The sequence below is a fragment of the Onychostoma macrolepis genome, chromosome 12, assembly GCF_012432095.1.
Source record: "Onychostoma macrolepis isolate SWU-2019 chromosome 12, ASM1243209v1, whole genome shotgun sequence".
Taxonomy (NCBI): domain Eukaryota; kingdom Metazoa; phylum Chordata; class Actinopteri; order Cypriniformes; family Cyprinidae; genus Onychostoma; species Onychostoma macrolepis.
This window is the reverse complement of record NC_081166.1, coordinates 21,153,238-21,173,739: the sequence shown is the minus strand read 5'-3', so window position 1 is coordinate 21,173,739 and position 20,502 is coordinate 21,153,238. Positions and strand designations below refer to the sequence as shown.

Sequence of the window (20,502 nt, the reverse complement as noted above, 5' to 3'; positions counted from 1 at the left end):
CCACTGCTCAAAAAACCTACATTAAACACTTCTCTTATAGAAAACTACAGACCTGTCTCTCTCCTTCCGTTCATAGCGAAAACACTTGAACGAGTTGTCTTCAACCAAGTCTCACTGTTTCTTTCACAGAACGACAAACTGGATGCTAAACAGTCAGGTTTCAGGAGGGGCCATTCAACTGAGACTGCGCTTCTCTCGGTCACTGAAGCCCTGCGAATTGCAAAAGCCCATTCCAAATCATCAGTCCTCATTCTGCTGGACCTATCTGCCGCTTTTGACACTGTCAATCATCAGATACTCCTGTCCACCCTCTCATCACTGGGCATCTCTGGCATTCCACTTCGCTGGTTTGAATCCTATCTCACTGGTAGGTCTTTCAGGGTGGCCTGGGAGGTGAGGTATCCAAAGCACATACACTGGTCACTGGGGTTCCTCAGGGATCAGTTCTTGAACCCTCCTCTTCTCCACATACACTACATCACTGGGTCCCATCATACAGGCACATGGATTCTCATACCATTGCTACGCTGATGACACACAGCTCTACCTCTCTTTTCAACCAGATGATCCAACGGTAACTGCAAGGATCTCAGGTTGCCTGGCGGACATCTCGGCATGGATGAAAGAACATCACCTGCAGCTCAACCTGGCAAAGACTGAGCTTCTTGTCCTCCCTGCCACTCCGACTCTACAGCATGACTTCACGATCCAGTTAGGTTCATCAACAATAACCCCATCAACTTCGGTCAGAAATCTTGGTGTAATCTTTGATGATCAGCTGACCTTCAAAGACCACATTACAAAAACTGCTCGATCTTGCAGGTTTGCACTATATAACATCAGAAAGATCAGGCCCTTTCTGACAGAGCATGCTGCACAACTTCTTGTCCAGGCCCTTGTCATTTCTAGGCTGGACTATTGCAATGCTCTTCTGGCTGGACTTCCGTCTAATACAGTCAAACCTCTACAAATGATTCAGAATGCAGCGGCACGACTGGTCTTCAACGAGCCCAAAAGAGCCCATGTTACACCTCTCTTTATCTCCCTGCACTGGCTACCAATCACGGCTCGCATCAAGTTCAAGACACTGATGCTTGCATATAGAACAACCACTGGCTCAGCACCCGTTTACTTGCACTCTCTATTAACAAACTACATCCCCTCCAGAAATCTGAGATCTGCTAGTGAGCGACGCCTCGTGATACCATCACAGAGAGGCGCAAAATCACTCTCTAGATCATTCTCATTCACCATTCCTGGCTGGTGGAACGATCTTCCCACCTCTATCCGGAATGCTGGATCCCTGTCAATCTTCAAGCAACAACTGAAAACTCATCTCTTTCGACAGCACTTGACTTCATCCTAAACTTAAAAAAAAAAAAAAAATTATCTTTACTTATTCCTTCCTTTGGTAGTTTGTATTTATTTGAACAATGTCTGAGACTTGGTGTTGCAAGCACTTCGTATGTCTGATTGCCTCTTCAAGATTAATCGCTCGATGTATTCCCCAATTGTAAGTCGCTTTGGATAAAAGCGTCTGCTAAATGACTAAATGTAAATGTAAATGTAGAGACTGCTCATACCAATTTGTATGCTTATGTCACTAACTAAACAATTATATCGCTTAACTGCTCCATTTAAGTGGTGGTAATCTTGAAAAAAAAGGCCGCCATCTTGAAATTTCAAGTGGCTGTGGGCGGTTTCTTGTCCAATGACACTTTGAGACAGCTCATGGCAATTTTCATGCTTGTATCACCAACTAAATGATTTCTTAAGTCTAATTGCTCCACTAAGGTGGTGGCCATCTTGAAATTTCAATTAGCTGTGGGTGGCTTATTGTCTAGTGACCATCAGAGACTGCTCATGCAAATTTTCATGCTTGTATCACCAAATAAACCACTATATCACTTAACTGCTCCACTAAGGTGTCGGCCATCTTGAAAAATGGCCGCCATCTTGAAATTTCAAGTGGCTCGGACAATTTTCTTGTCAAGTGACCCATGGAGACTGCTCATGCCAATTTTCACGCTTGTATCATAAACTGAACGATTATATCACTTAGTCGCTCCACTATTAGTATTAAAAGAAATACAGTAAAATAATAGTATACATTACATGGTTATATGAAAACATGAATTATATAATAGTTATATTAAACATGAATGGTCTCTATTAAATGACTTTTGAAATGAAAATAAGAGGCATTTAAATTTAACTCAAACTAAGTAATATTCAGTACTGAATGAAAATTGATTAAGTGATGGAATAATTTAAGTCACACTTAAGTTAAATAATCAATTAAGTGTTTCCAAAACCATAGAAACTGTAAAATATTTGTCCTATGAAAAAGAACACAGCACTCGTGAAGCAATTTGTAATTTTCAGATGTTTTTATTAAATGCTTTAAGCACTTTTTAAGATCAGTAAATACTGATCCAAAATAATAAAGTATAGAGAAAAATTGAATTCTGACAAAATATACATATTACAGTCTCACACTGAACAATAAACAAATCAAAATATACAGTATATACATGAGTTAAATATTACTAAGGGGCAAAAGATCAAGAAATGTCATTTATTTCTTTTTTTCTGCCACCCATCTCTGTCTTTCCATCTCGTAAAATGCAGACTCTTTAAACTCTTTCCGGGTCATCTTTCTGCATGTCCTGAGGTTGGTAAATGGAAAAGACTTTAGCAGGGCAATGAACATATTTCCCTGCTACGCCAGGAAAGCCTGTGTGTATGTGAGGACTGTTTTGACCCTGCTTCAGCTCCATTTTACAAAATCTGCACAAGCGACTAACGTGTTCAGTTTCAGGCCTTTTGTGTTTTTGCTGTCCTTTCTCCTCCACCCATTTCTTTGTGTCCTCAAGTTCACTCTTAGATAACTCTGGGGTTTGTTAGTCCTTAATCACTGTAAGCATTAAAAACCTTTGTGGAACAGTAGAAGTACCTGACAGGGCCTTGCTGATTAAGAAAAGTGGATAGAGGAACCATCTTTGGCTGTCCACAAGCAAGACAAGTCTTCTCCTGCTCAGGTTGCTGCTGCTACTCCATAACACAATTGTCTCAATGGTCTCATGAGTTAGGAGTGTGGTCAGAGCAGGTGCTGGTGGGTTTACATCCGCAGGCTTCATTGTTACCAGTGGCACTCTGGTTGTTTTACTACCCGCTATCAAGACGTTTCTCTGGAGTTGTTTAATGAAGAACTGGTGTTCAGCAGTTTGGCCAGGTGCTTGACATACTGTGAAATGTGCAGCTTTGTGGTCGAATGGAGCATGCTGTTTGGATCAGTAGAGGAATTGTGGACCATTGCTGCATACTCCTGAGGATTTCCTTCTTCCCACTGTGTTTATTAAGCAAGTTGTCAATGGGCTCTGTGTTTGTGGTCCAGTACAAACACCCTGCCACCACTCTTCACAGGTCCAGTACGGGTCGCAGGTGAGGCCAGCAGAGGCAGAGGTGGCGTATATGTACTTCCTACACAGAGGGGAAAAAATGAATTAATTTCTGCATTCTGAAAATTCTGATAGAGGCCCCACATCGGAACCATGATATGAAAACAGCGAGGGCACAGGCAGTGTACCAGTGGTGTCTGAAACAAGTTGAATATTTAGTTTAATGTGTAAGAAAACAGTTTCTGCAGGTTTTATGAAGGTTAAGTTAAGACATTTTTACGACCAAGTAAAGCAAATTTGAGGAACAAATGAGAAAAAACACAAATGTGTTCTGTAGAACGTAAATGACTGAAGAGAAACATAATGAGTTGTATTAACCAACGTCATTAACAGAGTTTGAAAATACAATTTCCAACAGATATTCATAATTTTTTTAAATTCATTTTTACAAAAACACACTGAAACACTCTGCTCCAGACGCTATAATGTGGAAATATCTTTTACTGCAGCTTCAGATCATGCTGCAAAAAAGTGATGTTCTTCCTCAGTATTTTTGTCTTGTTTTTCAGTGCTAACACCTAAAGATTCTTAAATAAAATACATTTACTGGAGATACAAAATTACATAAAATACAAAGTCTTGTTTGAAGTGATTTTGTGATTAAAACAAGAACTAATATCTGCCATTTGGCAAAAAAGTAACCTTAATTTAAAGGGAAGTTTTGATAGCTCATAGACTGATATTTGTTATTGTTTTAAGAATAAACATTTAATTTCATTATATTTTTCAAGACTTAATTAATATTTGCATCTGAAATAAACATATCTTGATTGAAAGATGTTTGATATTTGTATTGGAAAACAAGACAAAATACAGAGGAAGAGATTCATTCACTTTTTGCTTTGCATCCAACATTTTATGAATTTAAGGCTTTCTGCTTTGATTTAAAACTTTAAGGCGTTAATTTGTGTAAGGGTAAATTAAGACATTTTAAGACTTAAAAACCTGCAGAAACCCTGTGTGCATGATGTAGTTGATGTGTCAAATATTTACCTGTATCTGACTGAGGATCTACATGGGTACCAGGAAAAGATGACAGCAGTGTAGAAACAGTGGTCTCTACAAGAACATCACAATAGAAATATAAGTATAAACACACACACACGTCTGGTTTGCTATCCTTGTGGGGACTCTCCATAGGCGTAATGCTTCTTCTACTGTACAGACCGTATATTCTATTGCCCTACACCAACCCTACACCTAAACCCACCCCTTACAGGAAACTACAGGCATTTTTAGATTTTCAAAAAAAACTTAATTCTGTGTGATTTATTAGCGTGTTTACCCGTGACACGAGTCCCCATGAGTCTGTGTGTATTCAGTTTTAAGTCCCCACCTGAATAGAAAAACAGGTACACACACTCTCTCTCACACTCACTCACACTCTCTCTCACACACACACACACACACACACACACACTATAATACTGTAGTACTCCTGCTGTTCTTGGCAGACTGAAATTTATTTACAATTTCATGGCTGTACTGTAAATATAATGGCCAATACAGTAACAACAATGGTAAATTTATTTTTGTGACTCTACTGCTAAAATACCATGGCTAAATTATGGTTACTATAGTAAAACCATGGTCAGAAAACATTTTTGAACTGTGGAATACATGTAATATCATTACAAAAATGAGAATAATGGTTACGCCCATTCATAATTTAGCTTGTAATCAACAGATGACGTATTAATGATGACAAACAATACACAGAAACAATTACAGCCATGTTCATTCATAATTTGGCGTGCAAATAATCAACCTACGATGAACTATAGTAAACAAACCCGACAGGGCAAAGTTTGGAAACGAACAAAGTTTACTAATGTGATTTCAGCATTAACGGTAACAAAACGTAAACCGATGTCACATAAAGTATCTTACCTTTGACAGATGCTTGAGAATGCGTTGAATGAAACAACCGAGGCTGTTTTCTTCTTCTGTGAATTCAAACTTCCCGCGGTGCCGAAGCGCGGAAGAGCGCCACGAGAGCGCTAGCGGCCGAAAGTATATTGCATCCGTAGTGGTTTAGCACTACCATTGAGAATGAATGGGAAACGGTTTGGGGCCGTTTAGCTAAAGAATCCGGCGGGCGCGCAGCGATAACTACTTGGACAGACTTTTTAAAAATGCAAATTTATTCTCTGCCAGCAGGAGGCGCTTTAAAGCGGAGAACTAGAGGTTTCCCCGGAAACAGCTGTTGGGCTGTAGTTACACAAAGCAGCGCTGAGCTTACAAACGCCGCTTTATCAGGCATATAACATGCAAGATGAAATGACAGGCTGCATTTACACTGCAGGTCTTGATGACCAATTCCGATTTTGTGACTATATCCGATTTTTTTGGACGGCGTGCTTACATTTCTTTTAAAAGTGACCCGTATCCGATGTGTGCCTTTTACACTGCACTTGGTGAAACAAGCCAAAAATAGCATGACATCACAAATCAATTTGAATGGTACATTAAGTTTAATTTATTGACATGGAATTCATATAGAAACGTTTTTAATGCAATAGTTACATCTATACATCAAAATAATTATATATCCTAGTAATTCTTCAGGACAGTGATGTAGGCTACGCAGCTCCGCTGAAAGCTTGCGAGTGGAATACTCAGGTGGTAGATATATTAGCTATTAAGCATGTCACATCGTCTTGTGTTTTTTTAGTAATTGAAACTAAATGCGTTCATCAGTGATTGTATATCAAAGGCAGGGACATGTTTGTGTGCATTTTATTTTGTGGTTTCAATGGAACGAACGGGACTGAAGCGCTCGTCTGAGCACGAGCCGTCGAAACTGACAGCAGGAGCACTCAGCGTGATTTCAAAAACAACACATTTCAGCGTCAAACCGCCTTTTATTTAACACAAACGAACGAAATTAATACTCTGCTACTCAACTAGAGATGTTTCATTTGTTACAGGTATGTCTGTACCGCGAAATGTTTCAAAAACCTCACTTTTCAATGACGTAGGAGTCGCATTTACAGGAGAATATCCGATCTGACCGCTTACACGGCAGGCGCAAATGCACGTATCCGATTCAAATCTGATTTATTTCTACATATGAATGAGGCCTGAAACCGATCGGAGAATATCGGAATCCATGTGATTTTTTCCTGTTTACACGGTCGTGGGCCATATCCGATCTGTGCCACATGGGAGGAAAAAAAATCGGAATTGGGTCACTTGAACCATGCAGTGTAAATGCGGCCAAAATGACATCGAGTATTTTCTAAAGACAGTGTTCCTTCAGAAATACAGTGATATAAAAACGCCTGCGCCTCGTTTTGATTTTTAAACGTGCATTACATGCTCATGTTTATTCAACGAAGCCATTTGGAAAATCGGTCAGTTTTTATATCGTGGCGGGTCGCCACAAATAAATAAATGTATGTGAAACACATCCCACAGCACATCAACCTGAGCCCAACTTCATTACTCATCACTTTAACTTTAACTGTGTTTGTAGCCGCTAACAAGACTGATAAACAAACACAGACCGGAAGTTAACTTAGGTCCAGGCGCGTACGCCTGATGAAACCGTCCTAGAAACGGGCCTGTTCTCCAATATATTACGAAATTAGATTTGGTAGAATGAAAGTAAAAAACTGAAAGTATGAAACTAAAGGATATTGATCACACTGTAAGATGTCATCAATATAGAGAATGTTTTTATTAGCATTATTTACTTTTTTTAATTTTCCTAGCATCATCCTGTGGGCCGGGCCAGGCCAGGCGGAATGAGCCTGTTCCCACCCCCTTCGGTGACACGATTGACGTTGGTTTCTCTATATGGGGCTTCTTTAGAGAAAGTGTCAAAATTTAAGTATTTAGGAATGTGGTTTGATGATAAATTAACCTGGAAGGATCAAATAGAGTATATATTAAAAAAATGTGTTAAAGTTTTAAACCTAATGAGGGCAGTAGCAGGACAAGACTGGGGGGCTGACAAACAGTCATTAAAGGGCATTTATGTAGGTCTTATGCGATCAACACTAGATTATGGATGCATTGTTTATGAGTCAGCATCATCAACGTTGCTAAAGAAACTAGATGTCATGCAAGCTAAGGCATTAAGACTTATTATAGGAGCAGTTAAAACCACGCCAATTGCAGTATTGCAAGTAGAAACATCACAAATGCCATTATATATAAGAAGACAGAAATTAGCTATGGCATACTGGATAAATCTTCAGGGACAAAGGGATAATCATCCTGTAAGGGAAGTCCTGAATGACTGCTGGGAAATTTTAAATGTAACCGGTAAAGGGTTTGCTTGGAAAATAAAGGGGTGGGTTACTGAAGGTGGTTTAGACTTGATGTCATTTGCTCCAGTAGTGATGATGTCCCCAATTCCACCTTGGTTAATAGCACAACCTGAAATAGATACACAATTACACGAGAATAGAAGGGAAATGAGTGAAGCTGTTAGTTTAATTACATATGTAAGTGAATATATCAAAAACACACATTATTCATTTCTTCAAATATACACAGATGGATCAAAGAATGTAGATAATGGCAGGACAGGGGCTGCCTTCTATGTTACAGAGTTTGAGGTGAAAAAGGCTGGAAGGATAACAAATGGTACATCAATATATACGGGTGAGATGATAACGATTTTAATGGCACTTGAATGGGTCTATGAAGTTAGACCTGATAAAGTAATAATATGCTCTGATTCAATGGCTGTTCTTAAGAGTCTACAATCCTTCGAAACAAATAGGACTGACATTTTAATAGAAATCATGACCAGGTTGTACAGTTTAAAACAAATGAGAATTATAATTCGATTTATGTGGGTACCAGCGCATCGGGAATTCAAGGGAATGAGGAAGCAGACAAAGTGGCAAAAGAATCATTAAAATGGAAGAGCCAAACATAAACATATCACTCAGTAGAGCAGAAGGTAAACAGTTAATTTTAGAAGCGTGCAATAGGAAATGGCAGACAGAATGGGATACATGTCATAAGGGGCGGTATTTTTATAGGATTCAAAAAACGGTAAAGAAAAGCAAAATAAGTTTCAATTTAAGTAGAAGAGAACAAATTATTTTTACACATTTACGAACAGGACATTCAAATTTAAATTACACTTTACACATTATAGGAAGCACAACACAGGTTTATGTGAGGTTTGTTTGTTAGATGAGACGGTAGAACATGTTTTTAAGGAATGTAAAGCATATGAAAAGAAAGGAGGATTCTTAAGGAAGATCTTCAGGCAGTAGGGTGCCGGAATTCAGTATAACGAATATATTAAATGATAGTCCAAATTCAAGGAAACAAATAAATGTAGTCAAAAAATTCATCAAGAATTGTGGGTTATATTATAGGATATAGAAATTAGATAATTCTCTTCACACTCCATCACAGTAGGTGGCGGTATGCACCTTTGAAGTTGGTTCGCAACCCGCCATAAAACCAAAAGAAGAAGAAGAAGAAGACGTTGGTTTCTCTTCTACCAGTTTTATTCTCGAGCTGCTAGCATGCAGTTAGCTTTCCTGATCGAAGCAACTTGTTAAATTAGGCTTCCGTAGCTCACAAGGTGTGTAAGGGCCTGAATAAGTCACTTCACCGTTGCTTACATAGTTAGTCTTAATACGCAATTAGTGCATGAGCGACCTTCTTTGATACATTAACATCGATCTATTCGATTGCAGGAAAGTATTGTTGTTTGTATAAGGGGAACAAGAGCTAGCTAGCTGCGTTAGCATGTCAGATTTTCTCATACAGATATATTTAGCTACATACTGCTACAGCAGTGATCAGTGTGTAAGATGCGCTTGATTTTTCTTGAAATATTGAAATTATGATCAGGGTGTTTGATGTAGGCACATATAGCATCGGGTTTCGATCCGGTTAGGACAGAGCATTTTTTTTAAGCAGCCCGCTGTCTGTGAAAAAAAGCTTCGTCTTTGTGTTGTGGATCCGACAGAAACCCACAGCAGCCGGAGTTCCAAGCAGCACATCGGAGGTAAGGTGACCTCTAACAGGCCTGTTTAACAGCGCAGTCTGGTTATGATCCGGATAACTGCGTCCCTTTTCGACTCCAGATGTGAGCAACTGTTCACTGAAGCTAAAAATGTTTGCGTATCACAAAGAATGTTGATCTCTCATTATAGTACTCAAAACTACAACACTAATGCCGGGGCAAAACACGTTGAAATTAAGATAAGCTATTATAATCGGTAACCGTATTTCTGTACGAGTAAAGTTAAATAGTTGTTTCTTCGACGTTTTTCATATATAAAGAGAAATGTGGATGTATAGGTTCACGTGGTGGCATTATGAACCCATTAAAGCATCGTAAGCGGATCGTAGCTCCATTGATGATCAATTTAGGCTTGCGATGCTTTTAGGAAACGCAGCCCTGAACTAACGAGCTTTCACAGGAAAAGGCTCCTGTCCCGCCAATTTACAAACCTTAATAATGAGAACTGTATTTGTTGCCGACAGTTCACGACTATACTGTGCCTTCAATAGGCTGCGTCTTGCATTCTCATAATTCCTTCACGTGCTGATCGAGTTGACGTCGATGACCGACAACGTCATATTATTTACGTGCTGTGTGATTCAGCGGCTGGTTACGTTATAGCCTACCTGAGTGACCCAAACCCAGAAATATGTCGTGGACCATGGTAATATCTAGGGCGACCTGTTTTTTTTAATGACAACTCTGCGACGTTTGAGAAAATAAATTCAACGTATAATAATAATAATAATAATAATAGCCTACATCCAAAATGTAAATATACAGTTTACTTATTAAAAATGAAAAGTGCACATTAAATCAAAAGTAAAGTTATTTTGGCTCTTATATGAACGTTTTATGGTTCTATATGCTGCTAGTATGTGTTGGGCAGTAATTCCTTTGTAGCAACACGTTACAGTAATATTACTGTCTCCAGTAATGAGTAGGTTAACATTACTAATAATTTTTCTAATGACAGTTTCTTTTCATAATTTAGCTTATTACAACCTTATTTATGTTGTCTCAGCCCCTGATTATTTGAAATCCAACAATCCAGTCATCCAGCCACAGATTAATTTTCCTAATAATCACAATGTCACCATTGCTAGGGTGAAAATATTGTCTTTATTTTGATTTTGTCAGGAGAAAAGACGGTGACACAAAATATTGTCAAATGTAAATTAATTTATTTTTACATTTATTATTATTATTATTATTATTATTATTTGTTTTCTGGCCTACCATGAATTGCCTATCCACATTCCTTTGATCCCAATGTATATTTACCCACCTAATAACAAAAGATTAATTAGATGGCAACTCCAAACCTTTTCTTACAACCTTATATGAATTCTTTTGAAAACATAAAACGCATGACTGCACTTGGGCAGCAGGTGTATTATAGCTACAGTTAACATTAAGCTACACGTAACAGTTAATGAGATTTAATTCTATATTTTTACTTAAAACTTACTGTAAAGCTTCTTTGTTTGAAGAAAAGAAAAGGAAACATAGAACAAGTGGCGGGGGTAAGATTGCATTTACATTCCAAGACTTAATGCGCAGATCTGTTCTGACATAGCGTATCAGATTTTTTTCACTGTCAATCATTGTATTTTCAGAAGCAATCCCACATTTAATTACATTTGTCAATACAGAAATTTTGCAGTGCGTAGGTAGCAGTATATATAAAAAATAAAACTCTCACTTAAATTGTGAATAGATAATAAACAGAAACCGAGCAAAGAGCACTCCCTTTATTTCTGAGTATGTAATTAGCAGTAAGTGAGTGTGCTGTTTCTGCTGAATGAAAGCGTGTTCAGTTGTATTTAGTGGAGGTTTATTGTCTTTATAAGTTAAAGCTGGCCACACACTAGAGGATTTTAAGGCCGATTTTAAGCCCGATTTGCACCTCTGAATGATCGGGGAGTGTGGCCCGATTCGCGGCTTGTTGCAAGCAAATTTTTTTTTATTTATTTTTTTGTCCAAAAAATCCTCTATTGTGTGTCATTATGATTATTTAATTGCTCCCAATCGAGACAGAGCGTCCCTGAACTCAAATCGTCAATATCAAGCATGTTTGATATTTAGGATTCTTGATTGGGCTGCCTCTGACATGATACCTGCGATAGCCAATGAGAGCGAGCAAGTGTCACCTGTTGCGTGCTTCTATAGTTGAAACTTGGCAGCCACAAAAATGCCACGAAAGCAGAATACATCACCCATATTCTTTGTTATACTTTGTTTTTCACTGTGAAACAGAATGCGCGCCAGGAGAGCCTGCTGACAGCGTCGGTTGTTCTCTATTTGTTTTTCTTCTCTAGTCACATTTGATCTCGCTAGTCTCCATAAGACCTCATGTCACTGTGAAATTGTTCCTACAGTCAATAAGTGTTTAAAATTTGATTTGAAAATCGTCTAGTATGCGCCTGTGCGGCCACTTTAAGCTTTGAACCTTATTACAATATCCCTAAGTTTATGTAGTCAGCAAAGATATCATGATAATATTGCCTACATGTAATATGAGTGACATATCTGCAGCAAATCCTCTTTCTCAGTGTAATTTCTGCGATTGTGCAAGTGAAACACAGGGAGATTTTGGTCATATTACCTACCCCTAAACAACAGGTTACTGAATGTGATTAATAACATAATTGGACAACATCAAACAGAAGTCAAGTTTTATTTATTTTGTGATAAACAAACTTTTTTCACCATCAGAGTTTGAGGCAATTGAGGGCAATGATAACATTTTAATTTGGCTTTTTCTTTTAGCTAACTTTTCAATACTGCAATCTCTACATTCAAACGCAATGTTCTGAATGATAACACTTTTCAAGTGGTGTTATTTAAATTGCTAAATAAATAAAAATAATTTTAAGTTCATGTTCTATCCAGTTGCTATTGTTTTAGGTTTTTCCTGTGGTATCAGTTCAGGATTGGTATTGAGATATTTCTACTCCGGTATCATATCAAAGTCATAATTTTGGTATTGTGAAAACACTACCACTAAATCACCTTAAAATGCAAGTTATTCAATGTATTGATGTGATTTCCACTAAAGTCAGACTGGGACATATGAAGTGGCACGTTCTCTTTTTAAAATAATAGCCAATACAGTTTCATTCATTCCACAGCCCAGCAAAGCCGGGTTGGTACATGGCACCAGTGTTATCTCTTCTACTCATCAGTGCGGTTTAAATGCAGAAACTATGTAACCATTTTGTTATGTTTGATGGGTTGGATACGTTTTGTGGCCTGCATTGACTCGAGCGTATGATCCACTCTGTGCTGTCATCTTTCTGGACCGGAGCATGCAGCATGCGAGTTGCATGGTTCACGTGACCGGAAACCAGACTTCATTCACCTCAATGGAAAGCATGTTTATACTGTCTAAATCACTCCCATTCACGATAAAATGTAGTAAATGTGTAGAGCGTAGGGGGAGGGATGCTGACTAGGGATGCTCCAATCAGGGTTTTTGCAGCCGATACCGGGTACCGATTTCTTGTGATGATGATCGGCCGATACGGATTCTGATGCTTCAAGGCAAGCTTTATATAACATTATGTAATAATGTTATATAAATAATCACAAAAATTATTCCTTATACAGTCAACATTTTAATATGCCTTTTAAATGGGATTTATGCATAACATTATATATTTCAGGATACTTAATATAAGACAAAAATAAATACAAACAAAATGGAGCAGTCTGATGCAACCCACAAGGTTTATTTAAACATCCAATAGTAAACTGTGGAGGACAAAATAAACATTTAATCTCCTAAAATTGAGTCTGATGTAACTTAAGCATTATCCAACACAAGTCTGAGCAGGACAAAATGAATAATAATTTAAAAAAAAAACGACAACATTTAAACTCCTAAAAGAACTAATTGGAGTAGTTTGATGCAACTCATTAGGTTTAATTTAACATTGGACAAAAAAAATAGAAATATTTAAACTCCAACATGGAGAAGTCTGATTTAACTCATAAAGTTTAATACTGTCCAATGTAAGACTGAAGAGGAAAAAAGAAATGAAAACATTTAAACTAGGAAAGATCACGGTTATATCCATGGGCGCTGTGGATAATCTGCGGGTCGGGTAATAAAAAAAAATGCATTCTGATTATTTGCAGATGGGTCGCAGGTGGATAAAATAAATCACAATTGATGCAAATATTAACTACATTTAAAAAAAATTATAATAAATAAATAATAATTTTTCATCAGGCAGACAATTTCGTGTGTGTGTTGGCCTGATTGCGAAGTTGCAGTGACAGAAATGGTGACATTCCAGATAAAGTTTGAAAGGAGTATAGCCTGTGTTAATGCTACTGATTAGGCTAATATGGCCAAAGAAGATATTTGGTTATAAATAAATGTTCATTTAAAAGCAGCCCACGATCAGCGTATTATGTCACCATTACCCCTTATTGCTCCGACGAAGTTTTGTTTCGTCCTCCATGCTGTGACAACTCACAAAAGACTATTTTTAGCCAAGCAGCGCAGAGAGGCGCTTCAGAAACATGCCGCGATCAGCTCCGGTGGCCGTGGAGCCATAACGCACCACAGACGTGTGCAGTGATGTGCAGATCAGCTCCATCCATCCATTCATCATATCATGATGCAAAACATACACGACAAATAGCAAATTTTTCAGTGTTTCTCGAAACATCATAGCATTTACACACCGGCGATGACATCAAATCACCAAATCATTGGGTGCGTCTCAATTAGCTCCCGAGCTCGTGAATCAGTAGATCGTATACACTAATTCGGTCACTGGTAAGTTCCCTGACTCACTGCACGTTGGGACAGTGATCACTCGAATTCCAGTGACATGATTATGTACAACGTCAACGGACAACATAGTAGAACGTCACCACTTGAATTAATAAACAACAGACAGGACCAATCTTGACGTCATCAAATTGCGATCGGTCTGTGAGTTCGGCCAAGTGTAGTGAGTACTGATCGAGTCATAAAATGTGATTATCGGCCGATACCGATCTCCAGCCAATTGATCGGAGCATCCCTAATGCTGACTGGACAAAAATTCTGATGAGAAGATGAAGTGCAGAACGATGCTATTGAAATCGTTGATCCGTATTGGTGGTGGAGAGAAAATTGTGAATGCATATATTTTCTAAATGTTAATTTTGTTTCTGTTTTACAACACACTATCTCCAGTGGTGGGCTCACAAAATTTTATTTGTTACTTCTCTTATAGAGTGGGGGAACTATGACGTCATTTTGTATGCGGATCGGCGGTTAGCATGAAACTGGTTCCCTCGATAAAAAGCCAATTGGGTTTTTCTACAGGCTTTTGGATTATTACAAAAAATAAGCTCTGTGTTCAATCATAGTTCATGAAACTTACAAGTTTTGTCCATCAAGATAATCTTCACAAAATAATATAACTTTGATGAATTTTGATGCCTAAATACAAGTGCCAGAACTTAAAAGCTAAATTTAGGCTATAAACGAACTACAGCACCACGGTCGGTTGCCTTCAACGTCACCACCACTGCGCTTCCGACAACTTTTTCAAACTTATTTTTAACACGTTCAGTGAAAAGGATTTACTCTGTATATGAATTTTAATCCACGCTACATGAAGCTTTTCATATAAACTGGAATAAATACAAAACTAGAGCCAAACTAAAATTGAGACAGTAGTAATAGTGAATAAATGAAATTTGAAAGCACGTATTTCTGTATATTTTGAAATAAGGTGCATTAAAAGTCAATAAATCCTTAATATGAATATTTTAATTAAAAACGTGTCTCCATGTACTATTCAGTAAAATTCTAGTGCATTTAATCTATTAAATAACAGCAGAGTGAGCAAGTTTTTGGATATGGTAAGATTAAACTTATTTTAATAAATAAAGTCCCATATTTCAGCTATCGTTTTGTTAGAATTGGTACACAAAATGTTATTTTATCCTTGCTCCTAGGAAATCCTCAATGCTTTCTAACAGGTTCATATGGCCGCAAACATTTAATTTTAACGTGGCTTTAAGCAGTATGCATTGTTAAAGTTTCACTTCAACCTCGTAAATCCGGTAAATGTGGCATTTACATAGAATAATCATGTGAGTTTACCTTATGGTCTGAACCCCGCATCAGTAGGAAAGTGATAAAATTAGCTTCTTCCATCTGAAGACTTGTTGCATTTCGGGGCAAAGCAAAAAATGCATTGTAGAACAATATAAAATGCGGGAAACTATTCATTGTTTCTTCTACAATTAATTGTATTACAAATTATACTACAATTGTAAAATACTGTAAATTGCAGGGCTGGGCAAAAAAAAAAGATTTTTCGATTAATCGTTTTTTTTTTTTTTTAATGACGTCGATTCGATATCGATTCTCAAAAGCCGCGAATCGATCTTTTCCGGTATTTATTTCAGCACACATTTAAAACAAGATCTGATTAATGTGATTCTTATCATTGGTCTTCTTCACTAGATGTCACCCTTATTTACCGATGCACGATGTTACAACAGAAAGCCTGTCATTCATTCAGTGCTTATCATGGCGGAGATACTGTTGATGAGAACCAAGAACAAAGCCATGCGCGTGATTCGTAATGCTCAGGTGAAATGCTATAGTAATACTATAAATCTGTGGAAGCATTTGATATCACGCATAAGGCGCCATGATTTTCGCAATGAATGAATGAATGGCGGATGGCGCGATGCACTATTTACGACACGCATACTAAAACGCGGACGACGCTCGCGGTGTTTTCATCTTCTGCCGTCTCACTATGTGATGATATTAACACACTTCTGCTCAGAGTCATTTCATTAGCATTTTACAGTTTAATTTAAGAAAACTACCGTCATATCACATGATGCACAGCAGCTGCAAGTTCCTCACGGCAACCTGTCAAAATAAAAGTTTAGTTTAACGTTAAGAGCAGTCTTAAGACTACTACTACTAATAAATATTAATAAATCTTTATTTTTAAAGGAATAATCCCATTTGTTTTATTTTTAATTTTAACAGTAAACCACTGTTGTGCAGCACTTTATTTACCAAACAATAAAAGGGTTTAATTTTCATTTGATTAGGATAAATTAAATTAATGTTTTATGCCTTCATCTGATTACCAGAAAAATTAAGAACATTTTATAGGGCCCTATTATTGTTTAAGAAAGGACCTTACACAAAAAAATAATAGGTTTAAAATACAGGCCTGTGGTTCTTAATTTCTTTTTATTAATTTACCATTTGTAAACTGATGTTTACTGTTAATTTTTTAGAAATATCAATAGCTTTTGTCTTAAAACTATATTCACTGAATGTAATAAAAAAAAATCGATAATCGAATCGAGAGCTTGCGAATCGAAATCAAATTGAATCGGGACATCTGAATCGATACCCAGCCCTAGTAAATTGATAAACTGTTCGGCGTGATGACGTTTAATGTCTCCGACAGTGTCTGTAGTCCCATTTAGCAACTTGTTAGCAACCGTCTTTAAGAAACGTGACAGTTTAAAAAATCACAAGTGGGGTGTAATTGATGTGTTTTATGTCGTAGAATAAAACGTGAAAGTATCTTGTGCCTGTATGATCCACGGACCTTATTTAAGGGATTTAACCAAAATCCCATAAAAAAAAAAAACCATTGACTCTGGGACGATGGAACCGGAAGTGCTAAAATGCTAACTTGCCTCCGGGTTTTTGCCTACAAAGTGACATCATATTTCCACCACTCTATTACTCTTTTCAAAAGTAACGTTAGTAGTATTTATAACAAGTATAATTAATGATATTCATGTTACAAATTATTGCTGGCTAGGGATGTGTGCTGCGACTAATTTGACTGTCGTTTAAACTGAAGTTTTGTATCCGACTAGTCTAAAAGCTAGAAACCCCCAAAAAATAGCAAAAGAAAAAAAAACACTGCGTGTCTATATAACAGCCTACACTTGAAATACTTAATCTTTGAATCACACTGTCAAATCCCTCAATGAACTCTGCTAGGTCACGATTATGTCGTATGCTTCCCTCGCATTATTTAATTTTAGGCGGTCGTTAAACAGAAAAAAAGGAAGAGCATACTCAACATAAACCAGTGCATAGCTTGTTTATTCAGATCGACTGGAGCAATGCAGAAATGAAAAATCAATCAATAGACTGACAGAATTCTTGTTTTCATATAATGTTAGCCAACATATTAAAACACAAAAAACAACAGCAAAGTTCATCAAGGAATAGCATTAAAACAGCTTTTAAAAATGTACTTCATGTTGGCTATATTGTCTAAAAACAAAACCATGCTTGTGATCATAGTGTATGACATGATTGACATTTGCTGGCTTTTGCTAGCCTCCAAGCTAACGCATATGTGCCTATATTGAATATGATTACGCATTGCTCCAGTAGAGTTATTGTAAGCCAATTTGACATTACACAGTTTACACACAACTTTTCAGTTTCCTTCTAATTCAAAATAATCCCACACCTTGCTGGTTCTTCGCGTGGTCATTTTGAGCTCGCCACAACTGACATGAAGAAAACACATGTGAGGTCTGAGGTAAAAATGCAGATCCCACCCAGATACACTTAAAAATGTATATTTAAATATTTTGACGTATTCGTTTTCAAAAGTTTTATTTTAACTTGTATAAAATGTTTTAAATGTAACGTTAAAATGATGGCAATTTGAAAGATTACACAAGAGAAAAAAAATACCATGATTTTATCAGTCATAGAGATGGAATAATTTGTGTGTTGATTGAGAACCTAACAGCTAAAGGAAAAAGGGGGGCGGGGGATAAGACAACGCAGAGTCATGTATGTGTAGAGATTGACGGAGATTTTTTCCGATCGCTTCAATAAATAAGTTCTTAGCAACTGAGTCGTTGTAAGAGAGACTTATTTGACATGGTGCCAGAAGTTGTGGAGACTTAGATGGCGAAATTCGCTCCACCCCCAAACTTCACCTTTGATAGACCTCAAGATTGTGCCGCATGGCGTCAGCTCTTCACGAGGTACAGGATAGCCACGAAGCTCACAGAGGAGGACGGCGAGGTACCCTTGAAGCGAGTACCCTCATATATGCAATGGGACCAGAGGCAGTGAATATATTCAACTCATTTACGTTCGAAAGAGACGAACATAAAGACTTTGGCACTGTGCTAGAAAAGTTCAAGGACTATTTCATCCCGAAAAAGAATATAATCCACGAGAAGGCGTGCGTTTACCAACGTGTACAGAGACCAGGAGAAAAGGCGGAGATGTTCATCCGTGCACTTTGAATTAGCAGAGAGTTGTGACTTTGGTGCACAGAAAACCGAAAACATCCGAGATAAGCTCGTGGTTGGCATCAGAGATAAAGAGCTATCAAGGAGGTTACAGTTAATGACAGACAGGACATCGCTCAGCAGGTGAGCCAACAGGAGGAAGGAGCATCAAGCAGTGTTCAGGAGGTTACAGGCAGACGACCTGAAAGGAAAAAGACCTGGATGAAAAGAGATCAGCGAGAGAAAGGAAAAAAAGGATGATCAGCAGCAACAGGTGTTGAAAGTGTGGAAAAACGAAACACAGAGACGGAGCGAAATGTCCCGCAGCAGAATCTGAGTGTCGGAAATGTAAAAAGAAAGGACACTGGGAACGTATGTGTTATTCAAGGACATTGAATGAGGTAACAAAAGAAACACACACACAGCCAGGTGAGGATGAATTATATTACCTGGGTACTGTAAGTAAAACCGGGACTGAGGATACAGAGACTTGGTTTGTGAAGTTGAACATGGAAGGCTCCTGAGTGAAATTTAAAATTGATACCGGAGCCGACGTCACAGTCATCAACGAAGAGACTTTCAACTCGCTTGGAAATAGTGAAATTGAGTAAAATGCTGGCAAGATATGACAGTCCAGGTGGGAGGATAAATTGTTTGGGACAATTTGAAACAGAGATGGGCTTCGTTAAGAGAATTGAGTAAGTCAGTGCAGCATTCGATGAACGAATGGAGGAGAATGGAGTGATTTGAAAAGATAACGTATCCTAAGGACTGGTGTGCCCCAATGGTACCAGTAATGAAACCTAACGGGAAAGTGCGCATCTGCATAGACCTAAAAAAACTAAATGAAAACATAAAAGGAGAGCGTTACATGTTACCTATGACCGATGAAATCCTTGCCAAACTTGCGGGGTCCAATGTATTCTCGTCACTGGATGCTGCTAGCGGCTTTTGGCAGATTCCCCTGCAGTGAAAGCGGTCTCCTCACAATGTTCATAACACCGTTCGCAAGATATTGCTTCAAACGCCTCCCATTCGGCATAAGCATAGCGCCCGAAATATTCCAGTGAAAAATGAACGAACTCCTTGGAGATTTAGATGGAGTAGCTGTCTATATGGACGATCTAATTGTGCACAGAAAAAGTCAAGAAGAGCACTATGAGCGTCTGAGGCATGTTCTGGAGAGAATAGAGCAGTCAGGACTTAAGCTCAACAAAGAGAAATGTATCTTCAGACAAAAAGAGCTTCATTTCCTGGGGCACGTTATAAACGAGAGAGGTGTCAGGCCTGACCCGGGGGAAGTAAGAGCTACTGCAGAACTACAATCGCTGCGGACTTTGAGCGAACTGAAAAGCGTCCTCGGCATGATAAACTACATGGGACGTTACATCCCAGACTTGGCAACAGTGGGCAGTCCGCTGTTTCACTTGCTGAAAGGGGCTGCGGCCTGGACTTGGGATCAACCTCAAGAAAGGGCGTTTCAAAAGCTGAAAGAAACTTTGACATCACCTGTTCTCGCGTACTATGATCCTGGGAAGGCCACAGCGGTGTCGGCAGATGCTAGTAATTATGGACTGGAAGGAGTCCTACTACAGCTGCACGGAGACAGCTGGAAACCTGTGCCATATTGCTCGAGGAGGTTAAATGGGGCAGAAACCAGCTACGCACAAATTGAAAAAGAATGCTTAGCTGGGGTCTGGGCGTGCAAGAGATTTAAGAAGTACCTCATAGGCCTGGACAGATTCCGCCTCATTACTGACCACAAGCCTCTGGTACCTTAGATTAATA

The 20,502-nt window shown here is 38.2% G+C and overlaps 1 protein-coding gene and 1 long non-coding RNA gene across 3 annotated transcripts in view; one reads left to right on the top strand and one right to left on the bottom strand.

Annotated features, from left to right (window-relative positions):
• Positions 1-2,455: 2,455 nt before the first annotated feature.
• LOC131551220 (uncharacterized) lies at positions 2,456-7,231 on the bottom strand. Its single transcript, XR_009273714.1, has 3 exons — positions 4,747-7,231; positions 4,455-4,520; positions 2,456-3,483 (listed from the first exon to the last, which is right to left on the bottom strand). It is a non-coding gene; the product is annotated as an uncharacterized LOC131551220 (long non-coding RNA).
• Positions 7,232-8,893: 1,662 nt separating this feature from the next.
• Positions 8,894-20,502, top strand: part of kbtbd2 (kelch repeat and BTB (POZ) domain containing 2) — a 38,048-nt gene continuing 26,439 nt past the window's right edge. Inside the window, exon 1 of one of the 2 annotated variants that reach the window (XM_058793061.1) lies at positions 8,894-9,018. The gene's annotated coding sequence lies outside the window, so the exon portion shown is untranslated. Of the gene's footprint in view, positions 9,448-20,502 lie in introns of both variants that reach the window. The other variant, XM_058793060.1, reaches the window with a different exon arrangement.